Raw genomic sequence first — 18,191 nt, 5'->3', positions numbered from 1 at the left:
TACAGAGAAGAAGTCATCACGCTGACACAGTGGTGTCACAATGTCACAAAAACAAAGGAGCTGGTTGTGGACTACAAGAGGAATAGAGACAGGCTCACCACTATTGACATCAATCGATCTGGGGTTGAGAAGGTGAACTGCTTTAGGTTCCTCGGCATACACATCACAGAGGACCTCATTTGGTCTGTACATGTACTGGCTGTGTGGTGAAAGAAGCACAACAGTGTCTCTATCACCCCAGATGGCATGAGTCCCTAAATCCTAAGGACTTTCTACAGGGGCACAGTTGAGAGCATCCTGACTGGCTGCATCACTGCCTGCTATGGGAACTGTACTTCATTCAATCGCAGGACCCTGCAGAGAGTGGTGCGGATTGCCCAGCGCATTTGTAGATGTGAACTTCCCGCTATTCAGGTCATTTACAGTGACAGGTGCATAAAAAGGGCCAGAAGGATCATTGAGGTCCCAAGTCATCCTGATCACAAACTATTCCAGTTGCTACTATCTGGGAAATGGTACTGCTGCATTTAAGCCAGGACCAATAGGCTCTGGGACAGCTTCTTTCACCAAACCATCAGACTGATATATTTCTAAGCTATATTGTTCTGTATATCTTACTGCAATACTAATTATAACAAATTACTATAATTTGCACATTGCATTTTCAGATCAAGACATGGCGTAAAGATTTTTACTCCACACGTATGTGAAGGATGTAAGAAATAAAGTCAATTCAAATCAATTACAATTATTGTGTCATCAAACCAATGCATTCTATCTACATAACACCATTACTGATCAGGTAGCTGTGAAATTAGAAATATTTTCAATGTGTAAAGTGAGTTCCTGGCCAGGAACTCCAGACTAACATCTTGAAGATTCTGAATTTGGCTGGCTTTTCCGAGTGTCATTCTCCCACTCAGACTTTGATTAAAATCTAATTGGATGTAGCATGAGGCCCCAATCAATGTTTGCAGGGTGGGCCTTCCCGGATTTTAAAAAGGAAGTCTGGCAGGAGTCCACTCAGTGTGTCAGGCGAATAGCTGGAGGGTAGCTTGGACACACACAAGAGTGCTCCAATAGAGCAGGTGGAGGCAAAGTTCTTTAACTATTTGCACTGTTTGAGATCCAATAAGCTGCTCATCCAGGGCCCAGGTGAGGTAGATGGCTCCAAACCTGCCCTCCTAGAGCTCGGTGGCATGGTCCAACTGCAGACCAGCCATCTTATCCTGGTCGATCTGAGGACGCCAAACTGTGCCCCATCTTCTCCAAGTGAGTCTCCATCATGCCCAAAGCCCTCCAGCTGACCCAGGCAAAGCAGACTACAGCACTCTGCTCATAAAGCCTCCTTTAAGAGCCACTGAAAACAATTGTGACATTCTATTGCTCAAAGCCTAACTTTTTCATTTATTTTGTGTGGATTAATTTATTTACCCTGTTAAACAATGAAGTCAGCTGGTGAGTTCCATCCAGGGATTGGCTTTAGGACATATAGAACAGTGGATGATCAATTAGTAATTCTGTTGCGGGAGCATGAGGATCGGCATTTCAGCTTGCTTGATCACTCAATACGTGATAGGAGAGAGATGGTGCTTATGGAGTGAATGCATCCCTCTCCCTGATTTGTGACTGTTCTAATGTTCCCATAGCCCACTGCAGGGTAAAGCATTTTTCACTGAAGGACCCCAGACTGCACTGATTGCTCTGATCAAACCACTCAAAAGTGGGAAACTGGCAGGAGAATGGAGTTTGAAACAGAATGGAACACGAGTGATGGGATCATGGCTTCTTAGAAAATTTTCATGATTTGCCTTCTATTTCTGTGACTCATGAGGCAACTTGCATTTCATGCAACCCCCTCAACTTTAATCCTGATTTCAATATGGCGCCAACAAAAAACACGACTTATGGAACCGTTCTGCAGATAGTTCACCAAATAACTACTTCTTTCAAATGTGATTCGACTACTAGAATCCGTGCGATTGGAGCCTCTCATCTACATGTTGATGGCCTGTTTTTGGACCGATTTCTCCGAAGGAGTTTGATGGGGTTGGGAGTGGAGTGTGCAGCCTGGAGGGCTGATAGCCCATGATCGATTCCATTGCTTTTCTCTAATCGAGGCGTCAAACAAAGTTGAAGTTAATGAGGATGGGTGGGTGTTCGGCACTGTCTGCCTGTGTTTGATCGACTTTCCTCTCCCTCTCACGAGTTGCTGTCAGAGTAAAGTGCAGGATTCTTGGGACCAAGTTGCAAGGATTGACCGGAGAGGCCGTGGACATGTTTCATGAGAGTTTGGGGCTGATGATGTATATGCTCCTGGATTGTGGTTACCTTTTTTTTTGCTGCTTTTGAGTGGTTTGATCAGAGCAATCAGTGCAGTCTGGGGTCCTTCAGTGAAAAATGCTTTACCCTGCAGTGGGCTAGATACTGAACTGAATTAATCTGAATACTACTGGGTTCCTGGTTTAATGTTTGATATTCTATGTGTTGTCTGCTTGCTTTTTTCCGTTTGCATAATTTGTTCTTTGTTTCAAGCCTTTGGGGTTTGATGTTTCCTTGAATGGATTCCATTGTGTTCTGTGTGTGGTGAACTATGTGCCTGTCTGGACACGCCCCCTGCTGACTGCTCCTGTGGCTCCTCCCACAGACCCCGGTATAAAGGCGATCGAGGTCTGAGCCCCGCCTCTCAGTCTCCAGGTCATAGTATGATAGACACTCACTCTTGGTTCCTTCTTCCAGTCAATAAAAGCCGATATCTCGCCTTACGTCTCAGTGTGAGTTATTGATGGTGCATCACTGTGTTTCATAGTTGCCAACGGGAAGACGAATCTCTGAACAAACATTGATGATAAATGCACCACAAGTGACATTAAGGTCAGACCTGAGGGGAGTTTGCTTTCACAAACATAGGAAATGGTGTCTGCATGACATCAAGGTATGCCATAACCACAACAAATATGTAATCATGTGCCAGATCTGCAGTCAGCAAAGCCACCAGACCAGGAAGTCATAAGTTGTGTGGGGAATTATTTTGCCTTTAAGGACAGGTCTTAACTGCTCCTGTATGGAGCATAAGTGTTCTAGGGATGAGAACAGTTCTGATTCTAGCTAAGATCAAGCCTAGGTAACTGCCTCAAGCTGTCAAGTCCCACTTATAACCATATAACAATTACAGCATAGAAACAGGCAATCTTGGCCCTTCCAGTCCATGCCAAATGCTTACTCTTACCTAGTCCCACTGGCCCACACTCTGCCCATAACCCTCTGTTCCTTTCCTGTCCATGTACCTGTCCAATTTTACTTTAAATGACAATATTGAACCTGCTTCTACCACTTCTACTGGAAGCTCGTTCCACACAGCTACCACTCTGAGTAAAGGAATTCCCCCTTGTGTTACCCCTAAACTTTTTGCCCCCAACTCTCAACTCATGTCCTCTTGTTTGAATCTCCACTACTCTCATTAGAAAAAGCCTATCCTTGTCAACTCTATCTATCCCCCTCATAATTTTAAATACCTCTATCAAATTCCCCCTCAACCTTCTACGCTCCAGAGAATAAAGACCTAACTTTTTCAACCTTTCTCTGTAACTTGGGTGCTGAAACCCAGGTAACATTCTAGTAAATCTTCTCTGAACTCTCTCCATTTTGATGACGTCTTTCCTATAAATTGGTGACCAGAACTGTACACAATACTCCAAATTCAGCCTTACCAATGCCTTGTACAATTTTAACATTACATCCCAAATGCTATACTCAATGCTCTGATTTATAAAGGTCAACATACCAAAAGCTTTCTTCACCACCCTATACTTATGAACACCTGGCCTCTCCTCAAACCTCAGGTACCAAGGTATGCGAAGTCCAGCACGTCATTGAACCAGAAGCAGCCACAGATCTTCACAGGAAGGTCTCCCATCCACAATACCCTTGGCTTAAATGTGAAGTTCAAAGTTAAAAAGCAAAACATGTCACCACATACAACCCTAAGATTCTAGCCATGTGAAAAAAAAAACACGATGTATTGCCACCTTGGGGTATCCAGTCAACATTAAAGCCAATATTATGTGGTTCACTACATCTCCACTATTGGAAATTTCCCGAGAGGATTGGCAGCAAGGACAAAAATTGCCATGTCTCCAGCCTGCATAGATTGCTGTGAAGAATCAAAATGACAGTATTTTACAGGTATACTCAAATCAGGGCCACTTTCAGCTGTACTGTCTCTGCTGGGTCCATTTTAATGGACAGGTCTTGCTGATGGCCCAAGTGCAGAGGGTGAGATGTGAATTCAGATTGAACAGTTCACTGAGTTTTCATTAGAGTTGTACAGAACAAAGGAAAAATAATAAATGCTAGGCCAACAGGGCCACTAACTGAAAACTCTCAAGCTAACTAAAAACTCATTCCATCATCACGGCTTGAGAGCAGGAACCTCAAGCTAACGTTAAACCACTCCTTTAACGTTGTGTGTCCAAAGCATAAGAGTTCTTTCCTGGAATGTAGGCAAAGGTAAGCAGAGAGTGTTGGCACTGTGCTTTGGTTAAAACTTGACAAGACTGAAGCAAAAGGCAAGGATTTGAATAGAATTACAAGGAAGCTCTAATTGTCTGGAATGTGCATGCCTTCTTCCAGCTGCTCACCTGTGAGGGTGGCCAGACTCTCCAGCAGAGTGTTGTTGTGGCAAATATGACCTCAAATTGTAGTCTCACCCAGCCTCAGTGGAAAGCCCTGCTTGCATTTACCCAACCTCTAATTTTAGAAACATAGAAAACCTACAGCACAATACAGCCCTTCGGCCCACAAATTTGTGCCAAACATGTCCCTACCTTAGAAATTACTCGGCTTACCTATAGCCCTCCATTTTTCTAAGGTCCACGTACCTATCTAAAAGCGTCTTAAAAGACCCTATCGTATCTGCCTCCACCACCGTTGCTGGCAGCCGATTCCACGCACTCACCACTCTCTGAGTAAAAAACTTACCCCTACCTACTCGCCAGCAACTTAAACCTGTGTCTGTGGCAACCATTTCAGCCCTGGGATAAAGCCTCTTGACTATTCACATTATCAGTGCTTCTCATCATCCTATACACTTCTATCAGGTCATAGGTTGCCAAATTGCCAAAGCCAGTGCCGCCTTTGGGAGAATCTGTGAGAATGTATGAGAGCGGAGAGGACTCAGCCTTACCACCAAGCTGAAGGGCTACCGAGCAGTGGTTCTCACCACCCTCCTCTGTGCCAGCAAGACCTGGACGGTCTACAGCAGACACGCTAAACAGCTCAACCACTTCTACTTGAGCTGCCTCCGCAGACGATGCAGGACAAAGTCTCAGACACGGAGGTGCTGGAGTGGGCTAGCACCCACAGTGTCTACACCCTCCCACAGAAAGCCCAAGCCAGATGGGCTGGCCATGTTGTCAGGATGTCTGACAGTCGACTACCAAAACAGCTGCTGTATGGAGAGCTGAGCCAGGGCAAGCGCTCAGTTGGAGGGCAGAAGAAACATTTCAAAGACTGCCTCAAAGTGTCCCTCAAAGACCTCAACATCAATCCCAGTAGCTGGGAATCGCTTGCTCTGGACCGCCCAACCTGGTGGAGCAGGACCACTAAAGGAGCGTATACAGCAGAAATCAGACGCACCGCAGAGGCTCAGAGGAAACACGCCGCGCGCAAGGCCCGAGTTACCTCCGCTTCCACTACAGCACCTACCTTCATGTGTCCCACATGTGGGTGAGCTTTCAGGGCCCGGATTGGCCTCACCAATCACCTCCAGACCTACAGTCACAAGCCCTCCACCTGACAAAAGTCGTGGTCATCTTCGACTCCGAAGGACAAACAACAACAACAACATCAGGTCACTTCTCAACCTCCTTCGCTCCAAGAAGAAAAGGCCAAGTTCACTCAACCTATTCTCATGAGGCATGCTCCCCAATCCAGGCAACATCCTTGTAGATCTCCTCTGTGCCCTTTCTATGGCTTCCACATCCTTCCTGTAGTGAAGCGACCAGAACTGAGCAAAGTACTCCAAGTGGGGTCTGACCAGGGTCCTATATAGCTGCAACATTACCTCTTGGCTCCTAAATTCAATTCCACGATTGATGAAGGCTAATACACCGTACACCTTCTTAACCACAGAGTTAACTGCACAGTGGCTTTGAATATCCTATGGACTCGGACCCCAAGATCCCTCTGATCCCCCACACTGCCAAGAGTCTTACCATTAATACTATATTCTGCCATCATATTTGACCTACCAAAATGAACAACCTCACACTTATCTGGGTTGAACTCCATCTGCTACTTCTCAGCCCAGTTTTGCATCCTATCAATGTCCCACTGTAACCTCTGACAGACCACCACACTATCCACAACACCCCCAACCTTTGTGTCATATCTGCCCTCATTCTCCTATTCTTCAGGAAAAAAAAGTCCTAACCTATTCAACTTTTCTCTGACACTCAGGCTATTAAGTTATGGCAACATCTTGTAAATTTTCTCCGTTCTCTTTAAATCTTAATGATATCTTCTTTGCAACTAGATGGCCAGAACTGCACACAATACTCCAAATCTGGCCTCACCAATGTCTTATAATAAAAATGTTAACATTAATCCATCCAGCGCCTGATCTCCATGTTAGGGGTGGCTGAAACTAAATCCTGGCTGCAGGCATAAAATAATGATACCATTCCACTTTAGAAATGCAAAAATGTCTACAGAATAGAGTGATGGGACCATGGCCTGGGATCATCCAGGTATGCCTGGAGCTAGCACGTGATGTGACAATAAACGAATCACTGGTGGTGCACTGCTGAATAGACGGACAGGCACCGAGAAACCCGGAAAAGATTCTGCCAGCACCCAGAGTTGCTCACCAACGTCACAGGCTGTGACTGCTGCAAGTGTTTCTCAGGGGAGCAGTCCACTTACAGCTGAGACCACTGAAGCAGTTAAGAGAAGAAAGACACACATGAAATGGTCATTAGAAGGAAATACATTAGAAGTAACGGAACTTGAGACTGACACAACAGGATGCAGAGACAAACTACGCCAACAGTTTACAGCGCGACATCCATCCATGCAAGTAAATGCCAAACAAATAGCAGATGAACATAGAGTGATAGTAAAAATTAACTTTATCCCTATAGGCTTGTTAAACCAAATAAAACACGAAGTTGCACAGGAGCTAGAATGAAACCAACCTAAAGATCATGACAAAACTACACAAGAAACTAATGAAGGTGCATCCCACCGAAGCACTTATTTCAACTGCTTCACAATCAGACATTAACAGCAACAACACAGACCCAGACCCTCCGCAGAATGATGATGATGAAGCTGAGTTTACAGATAAAATTATCCTAGTACTTACCACCACACCAACAGAATATTTGGACATACCAAAACAAAATACATCCTCAAAATTTGCAAAAATTGTTAACACTCATGTGGTGGTATTATATCACCACAACGTTCAGGAAAACTTGAAACATTTGAAGAACTACACACAATAACATACTGTGCAACATTAACGTCAATGCAACGGCTTCAAAATAGAGGCACTCACAAATAGAGACTCAAAACTGAGTAATGAAATGAAAACAACAAAATGGCAGAAGAGATTAAGAATCAAAATTGAAACCTGAAGAGCAAAAATAGCCAGCCTAATAGAGTATAGAATGGATAACGCAAGCAAGAAAGTTAAGAGAAAAGCTAAGGAAATATAAGGTCTATACAAAATAGGATCAGCCTAACAAAAGCACAGTAGAGTTTATAGATGCACTAAAACAGAAGCTTGGTAAATACAGAGCCAGACTAAATAGATACATGAAATGCACCAAAGGAAACAGAATTATCAGTTCAGAAACAATGAAAAAGGTTTGTACAGGACAATGAAACTAAATTCGACACACCAAAATGTCACCAGCCCTAGTACAGGATTACCAACAAACACAGAGATAATGAATTTTTGGTCTAATATCTGGTCAAACAGGGTGATGCACAATCAAGAAGCAAGCTGGATTAGGAGGAAAAAGAACACACACACGATTGAAGAAATGCAAATATCAGAAGTTACAATCGATATGCTGAAAGAGGTTATGTAAAATACCCACAAATGGAAAAGGACTGGCAGTGATAATATTCAGAATTATTGGAATAGAAATTTACTTGCCTTCATCTGTACCTATTAATGCATATCAACAATTTTCTTAAAAATCCTGCCTGAATTTTTGATGGAAGATAAAACATATCTTTTACCTAAAGAAGAAATCACAAAAGATCCATCAAAATATCATCCCATATCAAGTTATATATAAAATTGTAACATCATGTATTTCACAACTAATCACCATTCAAATAACCACAATATTGAATGGATGCCATAAGTGTAAGAAAGGATGTTAAAAAAAATCAACTTATAATAATAGGTTTTGTCATTCTAAATCAAGCCTGGTGGAAAAGCAGAAGTATTTCATGTTGCTATATTGATTTCCAAAAAGCATTTGACTTTGTCTCAGGGTTATTAGAAGTTCTTACTATATATAAACCACACCCAATACTTGTGAAGTTCCTTAAACATCTGATGAAGCACTGGCATACTATCTGTTAACAACCAAAAAAGAACAACCACCATTAACAAAGTAAACTGAGGCATTTTCCATGGTGACTCTCTAAGTCCACGATGGTTCTGTCTAGCTTCAACCCGCTTGATGCACCATCAATAACTCTGAGACGTGGGTTAAGGTAGGCATTTATTGGCTGGAAGAAAGAACAAGCAGCAAAGTGACCACCACACTACATCCTGGAAACTGAGGCCGGGGCTGTGTCTCCAATCGCCTTTATACCGCGGTCCGGGGGAGGAGCCACGGTCAGTGGGAGGAGCCACAGGAGCAGTCAGCCGGGGGGGGGGGGGGGGGGCGTGTCCGGACAGCTACATGTAGTTCACCACACCGCTCTCTACTGGATTGGATGAAAATTGGATATCAAATAAGAAGCAACGAAATGAGCTGTATTTTAAAACACCTTTGATACATGGGTGGTTTATATGTTTTTTTCATCAGTAAAGCTAAAGTAATTCAGACAGTAGAATTACTTTTAAAAGACATCAACATGAACTTCGGACTGGATAAATGCAAAACATTAAACATAAAGAAGGTGCAACAGAGCTAATAGAACACAAAACAGAGCAGCAGGATACAACACAATCGATGGATGAATATGAAACATGTAAGAATCTGGGATATCAAGCAGCATGATAAAGGAAAAAGTTGACAGGATTTACTTTAAGAAAATCTGCCAAACAAAACCCAACAGTAAAAAAAATAAAGTCAATAAACACTTTTGCTGTACCTATATTTATATATTCTTTTGGCATAATCTCTTAGTCCAAAACTGATCTGAAAAATTTACAAAGAAAAATAAGAACTGAAATGATAATTTTTAGAAAATGTGCACTCAAATGTGCTTAGCTTAACATTCCCTTGGACAGAGGAGGAAGAGGAACGCAGACATTAAAAATCTACACGACAGTCAGATAAAACCGAGGATATATGTTCATCAATCAATTCAGTATTCCACGTGAGCATATGCAATTCTAATAAGTATACATCACTAAATTTAAAGGAAAACACAACCCAGAAAAATTAAGAAATTAACACTATTGAAGAAAAAGCTAACCAATGGAAGAGCATGACTCTCCATGGAAGACATCCAAACAGACTAATTGTCGACAAGGAAGCAATGGAAGCCTGGCTCAGAGCTGGAGACGTCTTCCCAGAAACAGAAGCATTCCTTGTGGTAATGCAGGACCAGGTGGTTAACGCAAAAAATGACCAAAAATACATAATAAAAGACCAACAAATTCAAGATGATAAATGTGGAAAATGCTGAGGAAAACCAGAAACAATCCACCACATTACAGGATCCTGTAGCAGTTTAACACAATCTGATTACTTACACAGGCACAATCAAGTGGTAAACGTCATTCACCAAAACCATCCTTTAAAATACAAATTGATAAGAGAAACCAGACCCTATCATAAGTACAAACCTGATCCAATTTTAGAGTCAGAATACCACAAATTATATCATGACTGATTCATTATTACAGATAGGACAATCCACAATAACCATCCTGGAAATATAAATATAACAGGATAAACAAGCAAGGGCAACTTACTTAATAGATATAGCCATTCCAAACGAACAGAAATCAATAAGTGAGAAATGCCAAAAATATGCTGAATTAATAAAGGAAATTGAAAGACTTTGGAATGCGAACAGGGTATACATTGTCCTGATGGTAATATCTATAACTGGTGTCATCCCAAAAGCACGACACAATAGCATTAAACAATCAGGGGTACACAGCGATATCTATGCAAATCTTCAGAAAGCCACAATTCTAAGCACCATTAAGATGGTCTGAAAGTTCATAGCAATTGAAAAATAAATGTGCTTGGCTACGCCGAACTCAAGTTTTACCAGCTTGAACTGAGAAAAAATAAGATAATACAGTAATCACAACTCTAATTATAGACAGGTGATGTAGTACAAAGTGCTTTACAATACAATAAAAGTATGAGTATGAAAATAAGCTAAAGATAAACATGAAAATAAAAGGCAAAAGGATGTTATTACAACTTGAACTTAACATCCCAATTCTGGTTCATGAAAACTGGTAGTACAACTGGCAAGAAACACTAACATAGTATTTATCCCAGTGATCTCATCTGCATTGTTTTTTTTAAGTTGAATGATATCGCAGGCCAACAAAACCATTAGAACATAAGTCAGGAGCAAAATTAGGCCATTCTGCCCATTTGATTTGCTCTATCATTTCATCATGGCTGATTTATTATCCCTCTCAACCCCATTCTCCTGCCTTCTCCCTGTAACTTTTGACGGCCTGACTAATCAAAAACCTATCAACCTCAACTTTTAAATATATCCGGTGATTTGAGGTCCACAGGCATCTGTGGCAATGAATTCTACAGATTCACAACCCTCCAGTTAAACATGTTTCTCCTTATCACTGTTCTAAATTGGTGTTCCTCAATTTGGAGGCTATGTCCTCTGGTCCTACACTCCCCCCCCCCCCCCATAGGACACATCCTCTCCACATCCACTCTATCTAGGTCCGCACCTCCAGACTTCTGATAGGAAAGAGTAAAGAATAACAAACTGTGCATAACGGTTATTCACATGATTGAGACTGGACTGCTCTATTGCTGCATGATTGACTTGTGTCCAGGGCAGTTGTATCTATTGCCCTCAGCGATATTTTGAGTTCTGGCAACAGGACATGGAAACTGAATGACCCCAAAAGAGGTTTACAAGATTATGGGAGGCATTGACAGAGTAGACTGGCAATATCATTTTTCCAGTTGAAATGTATCATACCAGAGGACAAGGTTAGAGTGGCAAGTTTTTCACATAGAGAGTGGTGGGTTCCTTGGAATGCACTGGTTGGGGTAGTGGCAGAAACAGATACATTCAGGACATTGAAGAGACATTTAGATAGGTACATGAACTGTGGTTGTCTACGAGCGGTGGGTTCTCATCAAATCAAGTCAAGTCACTTTTATTGTCATTTCGACCATAACTGCTGGTACAGTACACAGTAAAAATGAGACAACGTTTTTCAGGACCATGGTGTTACATGACACAGTACAAAAACTAGACCAAACGAAGTAAAAAAACACAGAGAAAGCTACACCAGACTACAGACCTACACAGGACCGCATAAAGTGCATAAAAACAGTGCAGGCACTACAATAAATAATGAACAGGACAATAGGGCAGGGTGTCAGTCCAGGCTCTGGGTATTGAGGAGTCTGATGGCTTGGGGGAAGAAACTGTTACATAGTCTGGTCGTGACAGCCCGAATGCTTCAGAGCCTTTTCCCAGATTCATACTCAAAATGCAGCCTGGCATTTTGTTATCTCCAGGTGAGGCCCGGAGGTACGGCTTTGGGGCCTTTGGGGTACGGCTCCATAGGCGATCCGGTTCCTCACTGATGGAAGCTTTGCAGGAGACTGAAGCATTGAGGCAGCAGGCAGTGCGGGCTGCTGTGGGAAGAAGGCCCCTGTACTCAAACGATCCTCTCTCTCCTTTTGCTGGTGAGTGAGAGCCTGTTGATTCACAGGTTGGGGGAGCTCAGAGAAGTGACGCGGAAGATTGTAACATTGAAACAATGAGCTGCTGGTTTCCTGCTATCATTGTTGCAGGCGTGATTTCTAGTGAGAGAGAGCCTGTCTAAGACACCGAAGTGTTGGGATGGACAGTAGTTTCTCATGGACTCTAGATTAAGGTCTCTTTGGGAACTTTGCTATTGCTTGCATGGTGGGGGGTGGGGTTTGCTGCTGTTTTTGTGTGGGATGGGGAGGGGAGGCTTTGGGGTCTCATGTTTCTGTCATTCATTCTTTGGGTTTCTTTCTGTTTTGTGCATGTCTGCTTAGAGTAAGAATTTCAGCTTGTATGCTATATACATTCTCTGATATTAAATCGAACCATTGAATGTGAGGAAAATAGAAAGATATGGATATCGTGTAGGCATAAGTGATTAGTTTAGTTGGCCATTTGCTAACTAATTTATTTTGTTTAGCATAATACTGTGAGGTGAAGGGCCTGTTCCTGTGCTGTACTGTTCTATGTTCTGTGTTAAAACACTGAAGTAAAAAGATCATGCAATTTGATGAATTGTCAAAATTTTTTGGCTCTGTGATACGCAGAGAAGCATCCAAGGAAAATACTTAACTGCTTGTCTTTAAAGCTGTTGAGAAAACGATAGTCAGAAGGGCATCAGTTCTAGAAAAGACAGAATCTGGTTGTCGAAAAGCTGAAGAGATCAAGCTTCACTTTGTGCCTCAATCATTCAATGAACCAAGAATCCACTTGAATGGGAGGAGATATGCATCGGGGAGCTTTGGCCCACAACTTCAAAAGTACATCTCTGTAACAGGTTCACATCCGGATACCTGCAACTGTATTATATAAAGGACACAATGTTCTGTTCTTTATTTGAGGCTTTGGACAACAGCAAGAACAGGAGTCTGGCCCACCCACAGCATGAAGTTTTTAGAAGGGACTGCTTGCATTGGAGGATTGAGGTTCAGTATGTCCAGGTGGACTCAGACCTGGAAATGTGATAATATTCTAGCTATTAGCATGTTGGAATCCATGAGAAAGCACATCACTCTCATCAACAGGCAGAGTGAAGAAATCAAGATGAAAAGATTCCATCCAAGGTCATTGTCATTTGAGTCAAGTTAAATACACAACGAGGCTTAAAACCAACTTTCAGCACTAGATGGCGCCATAACCTAGAAAGTCAAAAAATCTATAAATGATACTAGTTTTCAATGTCACACAGCTTATCTCAGTGTATTTATTAATCACCTAAGGTGAAAAAAATCTAGGATGGTTAAAATATTCAAAGTAGGAATTATTCACAAAGTAGACTATGTTTGTCCTGTTTATTATTTATTGTAATGCCTGCACTGTTTTGTGCACTTTATGCAGTCCTGGGTAGGTCTGTAGTCTAGTGTAGTTGTTTTTTTTCTCTCTGTGTTGTTTTTTACGTAGTTCAGTGTAGTTTTTGTACTGTGTCATGTAACACCATGGTCCTGAAAAACGTTGTCTCATTTTTACTGTGTACTGTACCTAGCAGTTATGGTCGAAATGACAATAAAAGTGACTTGACTTGACTTGACTTGACTTTTGTGCTGAATAACATGACACTCAACATCAGTAAGAGTGAGGAATTGATCTGGACTTCAGGGAGGGGAAGTCAAGGGGTCACCAGTGGAAAGGATGAGCAATTTTAAGTTCCTGGGCATTAACTTTTCTGAAGATTTATTCTGGGCCCAACGTATTGATGTAGTTACAAAGAAGCCACAGGTGGCTATATTTCATGAGGAGTTTGAGGAGACTTGGTATGTCATCAAAGTCTCTCACAAATTTCTTCAGATGTACTGTGGAGAGCATTCTATCTGGCTGTATGCCTCTGCTCAGAGTCAGAAAACGATGCAGAAGGTTGCAAACTCAGCTAGCTCCAACATGGGCACTAGCCTCGCCATCAATAAGGACATCTTCAAAAGGCAATGCCTCAAAATGGTGGCATACATCATCAAGGACCCCCACCATCAAAACACGCCCTCTCCATATAACCCCATCAGAGAGGAGGTACGGGATCCTGAAGGCACACACACTCAAGAGTTTTAGGAACAGCTTCTTCCCTTCGACTATCAAATTTCTTAAGGGACTATGAACACTATCTCACTACTTCTGCTCTATTTTTGCACTATATTTTAATGCATATTTCTTATTGTGATTTATGGTATATTTTATATATTGTACTATATGCAGCCACAAAACAACACACTTCATGACATACGGTATGTCAGTGATGATAAATCTGATTCTTATTCTGAAACAATAGTACACCAGATAGCATTTTCTAGAAGATCCCAATGATAAAAAAACACAAGTTACAAGCATTGTTCATCTCGACTTTTAACTTTTGAATGAAAAAAGGCAGTTGCTGGAAATCAAATCCAAAATGCTAGAATTACTCAGCAGATCAGGAAGCGTCAGTGAGGACAGAAAAGTCAATGTTTTGGGTCAAGTGTTTTCCACTATCTGTGCAGATTGGTGATAATATATCCTCCTCCCTGACGATCAACACTGACGCACTTCAGGGGGTTGTGCTTAGCCCACTGCTCTACTCTCTATATACACATGACTGTGTGGCTAGGCATAGCTCAAATATCATCTATAAATTTGCTGACGATACAACCATTGTTGGTAGAATCTCAGGTGGTGATGAGAGGGTGTACAGGAGTGAGATATGCCAACTAGTGGAGTGGTGTTGCAGCAACAACCTGGCACTCAACGTCAGTAAAACAAAAGAACTGATTGTGGACTTCGGGAAGGGTAAGACAAAGGAGCACATACCAATCCTCATACAGGGATCAGAAGTGGAGAGAGTGAGCAGCTTCAAGTTCCTGGGTGTCAAGATATCTGAGGATCTATCCTGGTGCCAACATATCCATGTAATTATAAAGAAGGCAAGACAGCAGCTATACTTTATTAGGAGTTTGAAGAGATTTGGCATGTCAACAAATACACTCAAAAATTTCTATAGTTGTACCATGGAGAGCATTCTGACAGGAATCTGGTTTGGAGGGGCTACTGCACAGGACCAGAAGAAGCTGCAGAAGGTTGTAAATCTATTCAGCTCCATCTTAGGTACTAGCCTACAGAGTACCCAGGACAACCTTAGGGAGCAGTGTCTCAGAAAGGCAGTGTCCATTATTAAGGACCTCCAGCACCCAGAGCATGCCCTTTGCTCACTGTTACTATCAGGTAGGAGGTACAGAAGCCTGAAGACACACACTCAGCGATCCAGGAACAGCTTCTTTCGCTCTGCCATCTGATTCCCAAATGGACATTGAATCTTTGGACACCACTTCACTTTTTTTTAATATACAGTATTTCTGTTTTTGTATTTTTTAAAATCTATTCGATATACATAATTGATTTACTTGTTTATTTATTATTATTTATCTTATTTTATTTATTATTATTATATATTTTGTTAGATATATTACACTAATATATTCTCTGCTAGATTATGTATTGCATTGAATTGCTGGTGCTAAGTTAACAAATGTCATGTCACTTGCCGGTGATAATAAACCTGATTCTGATTCAAGCTGGAAGAGAAGAAGGACAAGCCTTTAACTGAAGGCAGGAGCTGTTTGGGGAAAAGGTGAAATGTCTGGAATAATTCAGACTTTTGTCTTCAAGTGCTGCTTCTAATTAAAAAAGAACTAGATACAGCAACAAAAAGTTGTTGCTGGGATGAAGCTGTGAAGTGTTACATTGTGTATTATCCAGAACAAAGATGAGGCATTGTTCATCAGGTTTGTATTGGGCAATACTCCAACAATGTAGCAATGAAGACAAAGATCACAATGGCTTTGAGACAAAGAATTAACAGAACAGTAAAAGTCTAGGATTATTCTTACTGAAGGAACAGAGATGCTTCACAAAGAAGTCACCCAATCAACATTTGGTTTCTGCTGATAATGAAGTTGGCATCATGAATATTGAATGCAAGTGCTCAAATGGAACACGTGCAAGTGAATTGTTGCTTCTCCTGGAAAGACATTTTAGGTTCCCAGATTGAAAGATAAAAGGGTATGTTAACTCTCAGTGGAAGAGTGCTGTGAGACAGTGTGGTCAGTGAAAATTGAAGAGTTGCCAGCACATCATGGAAGGACGAGTCCGTTTGGAATGCAGAAGACATAGCTGGTGATTGATTTCCACTGAAGATAAGAGAAATTGTGTGGAATGAACCATTGAATATAGACACTGGTGAATTGGAAGGTGATCAAGGGAAATCTTTGTCTTGGAGAAGAGGGATGAAAATGTGGTAAATTATAGCAGAAGGGCAGCAATGCTTAAGGAAAAAGTTTTGTTTGTTGAAGGCCTCATCATCAGATATGATGAAGAATGAAAACCTGTGAAAATGGTTTGGAGTCTTCACAGGATACAGGACAAGAGGAAGTATTTTAAGTAACTGTATGGGCTGCTGGACTTCTGATGGATATTGGCCCTGTTGAAGACTCCCAACTCGAAACATCGAATATTTACTCCTCTCCAAAGATGCTGCCTGACCTACTGAGTTCCTCCAGCATTTTGTGAGTGTTACTCCAAACTTCTAGCACTTGCAGAACCTCTTATGTTTTGGATAATTGTCTTGAAAATATTCATAGAAAGTAAGTGGGAAAAAAACAATATATTGTGAATGTAAGGGCAGAGTGGACATTTGCAACAAAGATAATGAGTTCTGTACGTGTGTAGCATTAGGCACTGATATGTTCATCAGTGCTAAAGGAGAGGAGGTGAGAAAGGTATCTGGAGAAAGTCAAACAATGACAGTTCCACATACTGAACAAAGCAAGGCATAGATCAACTTCTTATGATTGTACCCTTGAAAAAAGTGTGGCAGTGTTAGGGATTTGTTTCTTTTCTAAAGTGAATGCTGGTTAAAAAACAATCTGTTACACTTTGAGATGTCTTTTGCTGTGCTCAACAACATTAGGAGCAGAAAGAAAATGCAACTCTAAGTAATTACACTGGGGCTTTTTAAAAGGCTGTATGAAATGTTTTTTTGAGGAAGATTAGTCAAAAAGCGCCTCATTTTTTGTGCGTCAGACTGTCACTAGATGGTGCCAGAGTTTGTCTTTCCGTGGCTAAAATCTACCATGGCTAGAACAGTGCACAAACAATACTTCGTGAAGTAGCATACACAAAATGCTGGAGGAAATCGGCAGATCAGTCAGCATCTATGGAAAAACGTAAACAATCGACATTTCAGGACAAGACCCTTTTTCAGTGCTCCTCCTTCCATCTCAGTCCTGAAGAAGAGTCTCAGCCCAAATTCTCGGCTGTTTACTCTTTTCCATAGATACCACCTGAGCTGCTGAGATCCTCCACCACTTAGTGCGTATTGCTTTCAATTTCCAGCACCTGCAAACTTTCTCATCTTTGTGCAGTAGATCCCAAATGATCCCAACTGTTGCCGATTCTTGAGTCGGGGAACTTGGAAAAACACAACGTGGAAGACTTTAATACTGTAAGATGGCGAGTTGTTCTGATTCTGTCTTCCATCTTACTCAGTGGCAGCTCTCTGCCCCTTTACAAGGGCAAATTTGTTGAATTGTCAGATTGTCAAATTGTCAGATGAACAATTAGTTTTTGTAATACTGCAGATCATGGTCTTTCTAGGGGGCTTGGCTATTGCTTGCTTGGTGGATGGAGGGTGCTGAGGCTTTTTGCTGAAGTAAGTGGGGCAGGGAAGGGTCGATGCCTTGCTGTTGTTTGTGTGTGGGAGGGGAAGTAGGGGGTCTTCGGAGTTCTAAAATTTTCTACTGTCAATCATTCTTTGGGGTACTTTTCTGTTTTCATGGATGTCTGCAAAGAACAAGAATATCAGAATGTATATTGCATAGATCCTCTGATATTAAATGGAACTCTTGAACTTCAGCTGCAATTGTTTTTTAGAGCATTATATATAGCTTTGGGCTTAGTTTCAAAGTATGCAAATTGTGTGCATCAATGAACATTCCCCCCATCCCCTGATGTCCTCATTTACAAAATGGAAAGAAAAATTTGCATGCGTAGTG

The sequence above is a fragment of the Hypanus sabinus genome, chromosome 21 (assembly GCF_030144855.1).
Source record: "Hypanus sabinus isolate sHypSab1 chromosome 21, sHypSab1.hap1, whole genome shotgun sequence".
NCBI classification, from domain to species: Eukaryota; Metazoa; Chordata; class Chondrichthyes; order Myliobatiformes; family Dasyatidae; genus Hypanus; species Hypanus sabinus.
This window is presented reverse-complemented; position numbering follows the sequence as displayed.